Below are 9,068 nucleotides of genomic sequence, written 5' to 3' on the forward strand. Positions count from 1 at the left end.
TGCCTTTTTTTTCCTGAACACTTGCCTCAAAATCTTCCAACATCTAATGTGCTTACAGAGCCTTGGATGGTCCATTTGCAAAAATATATCTTTGTTGTATGTATGCCCAGAAAATATCATATTTAACTGTTTCTTAATTTTTCTGAGTGGAATTTGTTCCTAACACCTTTATAGCCCTCCGGTTTTCTGAAATTTCTTTAAATAAGTAAGTACAGAGAAAGCAAATGCAGAAGCAGCAGTTTCAGTAGCTGGCTAGGCTACTGAAGATTTGTGCTGACACACATGCTGTGCCTATGGCTGAATTAATAGTGCCACTGAAGCATTTGTATTTTCTGATTTTTTTCACCCTGACTTTAGAAATGGAAACACAGCCACACCTGCACACAGGGAGCATGGATGGAATGTGTGTGGAATTCATCTGCAATTTTCACTTACTCTCTAAAATAGGACATTGTTGAGATGTCCAGAAATGTCATCCCACTCCCTTGTGTTTCTTTCCTACATAGATGAGGATTTGTCTGTTTGTGGAACTGGTCTTCAGACCAGTTTTATGCTAAGACATTTTCATTGTCTTCAGTAAAATTTATCTTCATTCATATCTATGTAACTGAGAGCGGAATCTATCCCAGATTAAGGAATTTCCTAGTTCTTCTAAGCAAATATTCTTGCTCACTTGTTATTTTAAGAAAAACTGAACCAGAAATATTTCCTTTCATGCAAAAAAACCCAAAAAATCATCTTTCACCTCCATAATTCCATATCTTTCAGAGCCAGAATTCAGCTTCCCACACAGCAACATGAACCACTCAGAGATGTTGAGCAGTCTATTTTGTTGCTCAGATTGTATTTTGATGCTGCTCAGAGTTTCCCAGGTAAGAAAATACGCTCCATCATTGATAGCTGTGAACCACAGCAAAAGACCAGTGTCTTAAAGGGAAAAGAAGGAAGGAAAGAAGACATGTAGGTTGTTAAGTGAAGGTGGGGAGCAAAACAGATGAAATTGATAAAGTGGAAAGCTATATTATTCACTCCAAGGCTCCATTTAGTCCCTCTGCTCTGGTAGTTTCAGCAAAGTGAAACTCTTGCTAGAATCAATACTGCTATCATTTCACAAAATTACAGTGGTTTGAACAGAAAACTAGTCATAAATCAACTCCATGCATGGACAGCTGGAGGAAATACTTCTTGCTTTGAAGATTTGAGTGCTTCAGAACTAGTAAAGAGAAATTTGGCTCTCCAAGAATACACATTTACTGCATTTCTTGAAAATAGAGGTTGGTGTTGCATATTCAAACAAGGCATGAGTCAAAATAGCAATGTGAAAAAAGGCTGTACCTTCATTTTAATCAGATGAGGAAAGAGTGTATTTGATTTCAGTGAAACTCGGGTGTTTTGGAGATGGTCCTGTTCTCTGATGCTTACTAGGTGTCCCTCCAGACTAGGCTAAGAATGTGTTCTCCTTGCTTCTTTTTCATAGACCGAGCATAGATTGCATAGATTTTGAGGGACTTCTGCCGGCCACTATTGTCAGCTTAGTGACTTAATAGACATATGGATAGATGTGCTGGGTTTGTGTGTGTGGCAGGTTTTTGGTAGCAGGGGAGGGGTCTAGAGTAGTGGGTCCCATGAGAAGCTTCTCGAAGCTCCCCCGGCTCCAGGTCAGACATGACTCTGGCGAAGGCTGAGCCAATTAGCAACGGTGGCTGCACCTCTGCGATAACACATTTAAGAAGGAGAACCTGGGAAGAGGAGTTGAAGTTGTGAGGAAGAGTTGTGAGGGAGACACCTGTGTAAAGACGGGGGTCAGTGGAAGAAAGGAGGAAGGGGGAAGGTGCAGTGGTGCAGACACTCCCCTCAGTCTGTGGTGAGACAGCAGGGCTGCCCCCCTGCCACTCATAGAGGTCTACAGTAGAGCAGATATCTGCCTGCAGCCCGTGGAGGACCCCATGCTGGAGCAGGTGACTGCACCTGAAGAAGGCCGGGACTCTGTGGTAAGAAGCCCCAGGTGTTGCAGTTCAGCGCTGGGAGGATTGCAACTCATGGACAGATCCACACTGGAGCATCTTGGGAACAACTGTGGCCTGTGGGAAGGACTCATGTTGGAGAAAGTTTGTGGAGGACTGTCTCCCATGAAAGGGACACCATCCTGGAGCAAGGGAAGAATGCGAGGAGTCCTCCTGCTGGGGAGAAAGAAGTGGCAGGACTGATTGCACCCCCCATTGCCTGCCCCTGCATCGCTGCAGGGAAGAAGTAGAGAAATCAGGAGCAAAGCTGAGCCTGGGAAGAAGGGAGGGGTGGGGGGAAGGTGTTTTTAAGATGTGACAATGCTTCCCACTTTCCCACTCTGTCTTTTAAGTGTTGTTGTTGTTAGTGTTTCAATTAAATTGATGTTCTTTTTCTTCCCCTAATGAGTCTGTCTTTTGACCATAACCATAATAGGCGGATCATCCATTTCTGTCCTTATGTCAATTCCCGAGCCTTTTGCTCTATTTTCTCCTTCCCATTCCCAAGAAGAAAGGGATGAGTGAGCAGCTTCGTGATGCTCAGTTACTCTCTTGGGTCAAACCACAACAATGGAGTCTTTAAAGTGATTGCCACGGGAAAGTGTCCAGCCCTCAGCTTCCAAGGAAAGTGATTGGGCTTGGAGACTGACCTTATCTTCAGTATTTCAGGAACACATCCTTGAAGATCCTTTAAAGAAAAGCATGAAAATCATGGCTGCTGCCCATCTTGGGAAGGTCTCACTATGCTCATCCATGTTTTCTTGAATACCTCTGAAATTCAATATTTTCTTGTAGCTCTTGTTTTCCAACAAAGATGTATCAGGTAGCCAGAAACTATCTCTGTGGATGTTGGAAATTTCACAGGGAAAATGAACATCAGAAAAGAAGGAAGAAAGGATAATGACTCCATGTCTGCTTCCCTGGACTGGACAAAATAAACATCAACCACAGCCAGAACTGGGACTCTTACACTTGTTGCTGGCTCCCCTTTCCCCAAGAAGCAGAAAGGGGTAGCATCGGGGCCAGGGTCACAGAGCAGGGCTGGGAAGGCTGCGGCGATGAGGCAGCCCAGGTTGTGAAACCATCCCCAAACCCTGAAAACATCTCAGGATTCTAAAATACACCTTCTATCACAGCTCTGTCTTGAAGCAACAGATCTTTGGATGTGGTCATCTTTGCTCAGCTCTGCTTGCGGTGAAAACACCAGTTCACTGTGTCCTAACTTGGTGCTGCCAAACTGAGGAAGTGGAAATTTACTATTTGCTAATCTGTTATTGCATCTGAGATAACTCTCTGCTTACTTTTCCTCTAAGGTGATTGTGAAACACACATTTGTGCAATATTGAAGCACCATATAGCTATAATTATTTATAATGGTTTCCCCTATCTTGTGCATTTAGTGAACTGGAATTTTCTTTCAATTTTGACAGATATTTCTGGAAATTACTCAGTTAAATTTGAATTCATTAAAGAGAGAAATCATAATTATTTGATAAATAGCATCATTAAATCCATTACACAATAAAATATTGCAAATACGAGCACAAGTAAATATTTGCAAGAGTATTCACGCTGTATTTCCTCTCCTGGCATTTTGAAAAGCTCTTTTATTGTCTCACAACAGAATTGCCAAGTAGCTACAAATGTTCATGCATCATCTGCAAACAAGAGAGAAAGAAGGCTGCTGTTTAATGAAATTTAATTCATCCAATCGGAGAAGGGAGGGAGTAACATATGATGTAAATGGCCAATTAGATGGCATGTGCTCTGATGACTAACACCAGCCAATTTGCTAACAAGATACAAATAATAATCTGTAATCAAAAATAATTCAAGTGACTGAGGCTAATAGACACATTTACTCAAACCGTGACCTGTTCTTTATTTAACTTGCATGAAAAGAACGGGCTAAGGAGTTCGGTGAGTTGGGTGTGAATGACTTGGTGGACACTGTTTCCAGATGTTTAGAAATGTGAAGAGTATCAAGGCAGGCTGGGAAGTGTCGCAGGAGAGGCAGGGTGGCTCCGGGCAAAAAGGAGAAGGACCCCTGTCCGAGAGGCATTGTGTCATATGGAGAAGACCTCACGGGACCACTGCTGGGTCTGGTCCTTACCTCCAGAGTGCCCTTCTACTGCCAGCTGCCCATTGACCCCTTCAAAAAGGAGACAGAGAAGTGTCTACTCCTTCAAAGAGGGTTCAGGGGCAGCGGTGGTCCCATGAGAGCAGCATCTAGTTCACATCCAGCTTCCTGCACGTGGTGCCCCTTGCACCATGGAGTCTGTTGATGCTGTTGCAGACACAGGCACCCACCAGGAGAGATGTCCAGCTGTCTGCAAAGGTGGGGGTGGGAAGGCAATGACAGGTTTTTACAGCTTATTCCAAGCCTAACAGCCACACTTTGGGGCTAAGGCATTAGTAACAGTGAGCAGCCAGGATGCTTCCCTAATGCTTAACAAGTCAAGCTCCACTGCACTGGAACGGAGTCAAGGAGGCAGGAGCCATTTAATTAGACCAAAGCAACTGACAGCCACTCTGCTGTAAATCTTCCCTTACCACCTTTGAGGTCTGTGGTCTTCTGTGTCTTAATACTAAATGATATCTCAATGATGGGAGAGAAGGGAACAAACATGCCTCTGTATGTTGCTCTTATGGAACAGGACAGAAGGGCTTGTAAGGGGCCAACTCACAGGCCAGGGTAGCGATGGGGGGCTCATTTCCTCCTGATACTCAAGTTTCCTGGGGAGCTACAAAACTATGCTTTACTCAGAGTCAATTCCAGATTCAGCTGTCATTTTGTTCATGAGGAGGAGGGAAAACACCTTTGCCAGCATGTTTGCAAAACCCCTCTGCTGACCTGAACCAGCTCTTTCCGTAGGCTGCTCCATCAACACTGCTGCTGGCACAAGTGCTGAAGGAGAAAAAATATAGTTGGATAATAGTGTATGGCAGTCTGGAACAGCATTGGTATCCAGCCTGATAGTAATGTGGGATTTCTTTTCCCAGTCTAGGCAAATCCTTTGTTTCCTCTGTGCCTGCCAAAGAAATTAGGATAGGAGTACAGGTACTCTGATGAAATTTGGTGAATACTGCTGTAAGGACTATTCTCGCTTACTGTACTTTGTCTGAGGTATATTAAAACAAATGTGTGCACCTAGTTACATAAAACAGTAAGCAATGGGCATTAACTACTCGCAAACTGCAATAAAATTGCTTCTACTGTATGTCAGGAGTGGATCACAACTAATAACTTCACAGGAGACAGAAAGGACTGACTCCTTCAAGTAAACAGATCCCTGACATGTCTTCTCTTCATCAGGCAATGGACACTCGTTCCTTCAGATCCCATGGCCTGTATTCTTGCCCAGGAGGCAGAGCAATTATTAAATATTCACCAATTTACATTGTACACTGAAGCATCATCCATCAAAAATGGCCTCGTGGCTCACGCCTGGCTACTACTGAGTGGTGCAGGTCCTCCCAGAACTTGAACGAGCTGTGTTTCCCATGCCACTGGCAGCAGCAGACCCCCTCAGCATCATTTCTACCCGCAAGTTGCTTTCTGTGCCATGGAAGGACCAAGCCATGTGAACGTTAGATGGATGAGTGCCCAGTTTCCTTCCAGATCCCTTCTCTCCCATAAGGGCATTTTCCACTGCCGGTCTGCCTGGCTGCATCTCTCCCCGTGGTTGACACCAGTGTTGATATCCCCTGGGGCTGGCCACTATGTGGGTCACCTCTTGGCTGTCTCGCAGCTGCCTCCTGGGGAAACCTTGAGAGGCTGAGATAGGTAAGGAACATCTTTAGCAGTACATGGGACCACAAGCTTTGTGTTGCCCTTTTTTATAAATCAACTTCTTACCTCTGGCCTGCTGACAGACTCCCATCTCTAGGTTGACTTTACTGAAAATCTTATTTCAAGCTCAGGCTCTGATCCCACAGGACATGTAAGTGCATTGCGAGGTCTGGGCTCTCTACTTCCTTCCTTTTTATTCCTGTCTTACCACAACAGCACCCAGACCGTGCCCAGGACACTACGGGTCCAACCTTGGAAGAACACCACATTCCCCTCTCAAACTCACAGACACTACAAACTACCAGCAAGACAGCAAGCAGCAGCGATGCCATCCCACTGCTTGAGGGATGGCACACTGTGAGGCTGCAGGCATGGCATGGGTCTGGTGCCCTTGCCCTTGTCATCCTTCTCCCACCACATGGCACCTCCACCAATACATTATTTTGATGAAATCAACCTAGAATACCCTTTGTTTGGGGATTTCTTTTTTTCCAAGGCTCCTTCCCTGGGGCCAGCAGTCCTGTCACACACACTTCATTTTTGCTTTGTTCCCAAAGTAATTTCTCTGAATTTTAGGAGCCAACTGAGGACAGGAGGTATCTCCTCATCACCCACTGCCATGGCCACTGGCACTCATTTACTCCTCAGCTCCTTCCCACAGTATCCTTCAAGCCCGCAGAGCTTACCAAGGGCTTGATCCACCAGCCCTCCTGCCCTCAAAGGGGCATCCCAGCCTCAGTCCCTTCCCCACCCCTCACTGCCCTTCCCCATGCCTCTGAGTCACACTCATTCTCACTCTGGTGCTGACCCATCCAGCATATTGGGAATCATCTCTGCAAGTCACTGAGTCACTTTTAAATGTGATATTAAATTTTCCTTTCAACCTTTAGCCTGTGCATCCCTCATCCCATAAAGCATTCGGTAGATAGAATGCATTCAGGCTGATATATATATGTATATGAAGGAGGTGTATGATGTTGCGATGCATAAACCATCACCTCTTGCCATCTCTCACAGCATTTTTTCCTGCTTGTTCACTGTTGGTCTTATATAAAATGATCTGCGATCAGCATGTGGGTTAAATGATAATCTTCCAAGGCAAGCTGGCTTAGGAAGACACAGAAAGATCAAGCCCCCTGCCTTGCCATGGTCCCTTTTTGAATGCCCAAGAGAATATGTGCCTAATGCCACTATACCCAGCCATGCAGGGGACATCGCCCTAGTACCTGCAGGAGGCATGTGGGGAATTAGGAAAACTAGCCTTGGCCACTGCTGAAAAAACATAGCCTGAGGACCTGTCCTGCCTGAGACTTTGGCCAGTCCTGGCTGATATAGGTTAGCATAGTCCCCAGGTTATAGCATCATGAAAAAAATAGAATATTGCATGAAGAAGGCAGGGAGGAGGCAGCCAGGGGAAGGGTTGCCACAATCTGGCTCAAGATGCAGGACCACTTCAACCCTAAAGGAGCAGAAATGGGGGCGGTAGGAGGTTGCAAAGAATAAGGCATGGGGACTTAGGAACTTCTTATGCTGTGATGCTTGCCACTCCCCAACAATTTTATGGCATTTCCCTGCCATAAGACATGTTAAAGCCCTTGATGCACCTGAACAGACTAGAACTGAGGCCAACTGTGTAGTGCAAACAGACTTTCTGGAGTGACAACTATTTGGTCCAGCCCTACATTAAAATATCATACCTAAAGCAGTGGTGAAGGCAGCCTGCTGGTAAAATCGCCACCAAAGACAATGCATCAAAATCTTCAGGGAGAAAGTTATTTTCAACTGTTTTCTATGGCTCACCCTGTACAGGCAACTTTACAGTGACAAATTGTTTTCCCTGCAAATGTCAAGACAGCCAGGCTTTCAAGCACAGATAGACATCTTGCAGGTTTGTTTATCCAGAGACAGAGAGAGGCAGGGCTCTGCTAGCTCTGACCCAGCAAGGCACTGCCAGGAGACCACAACACAGCATTTCAGATGGATTCAACCTTCTCACAATATCAAAATTTAATATGACAATAATCACGAGGGTGCTGGCCAGACCACAGCTCTTGCGAACGGTGTCAGCATTTCCCGGAGGTAAAGCAGGAGGTGGTCCAAGGAATTTCCCAACAGACAAGCCATTTTGAGATGAATTTGGGATGTAATGGCTATAATTTCCAGACCTATTTTCCTTCAGGGAGGAGGAGGGCATCACCCAGGCTTTCTCCTGGCTATCTCCTTCCTGGTTAATCCCCTGAAGGAATAGCCCCAGTAGTTACTGATTTTGCCCTGTGTTAGGGCACAAGGCATCTATCCTTTGCCACAAAGTACTACACAGTCAAAGCATGACTCCAGCAGGCATGGATTTTTATTTTTGGTGCTTTGTCTCTCTGGGGGACCTGCAAGCCTCCCTTGCTGTAGTGCAGAAGGTGGTAAACATGCAGGGAAAGCCTAGGCAAGCAGGTGCTCTTCTCTTGTCTGATGATTTGAAATAGTATAGGCAGCGCTGGCATGTATTTGAAGCGCACTCATTATATTTCCATAACTTTATCTGCAGAGGACATAGGAGTTACAATGCAATCAGTGCTATACAGTTTAAAGTGTAGCTGAGATGTATTATAAAGTCAGCTGCAGCAAAGAACATATGGTACAGCTTGCCACCCCACTATAGTATTTCTTCAAAAGACATTTTTCTTACAAAAACTAAGACATTATCAGTCAAATTGTAACTAACCCATTTCCATTTATAGCGTACAGTCTACCCTCTGAGTCACACACACGATCGGCAATAGCAGCTGTGAGACTTCTAAAAGTTTGGGGGTTTTTTTCTTTTCTTTTTATATTCTTGATTCTGAAAATGTCTCTGCTTGAGTGATGAGTCTTCCCTCCTTTCCACTGTGAAAGCTAAGCATCGCGCCGGCTGCGCCTTGCCTTGCCTTGCCCAGAGAGGCACGCATTGTACAGCCGCTTGCGATGCTCGGTGCTGCCAGACATGGTCGTGCTTGGAAGACCACATGGGATGTGCCTAAATTGGGGTACATAACGGATACCTCACTACCTAGTGCAACTTAGGAAGTGTTTCCATGAATTATTTACCACTGTTACTGAATCCTCCCTCCCACCATCTGCGTCACCTGGAAGAACGAAGTGTCCCTTTCCTCTCAAGAGCAGAAGTGCTCTTCGTGATGCTTAGCAAGACTTTGGTCCCTCTCGACATGGAATTGCTTTCATTTATAGCATGTTTGGTGTGTGCTCTTATTCCAATGTGTTTTCATTCAGAAGACACTCTT

This window comes from Athene cunicularia (genome assembly GCF_003259725.1).
Source record: "Athene cunicularia isolate RWA chromosome 2 unlocalized genomic scaffold, athCun1 chr2_part1, whole genome shotgun sequence".
Lineage (NCBI taxonomy): Eukaryota > Metazoa > Chordata > Aves > Strigiformes > Strigidae > Athene > Athene cunicularia.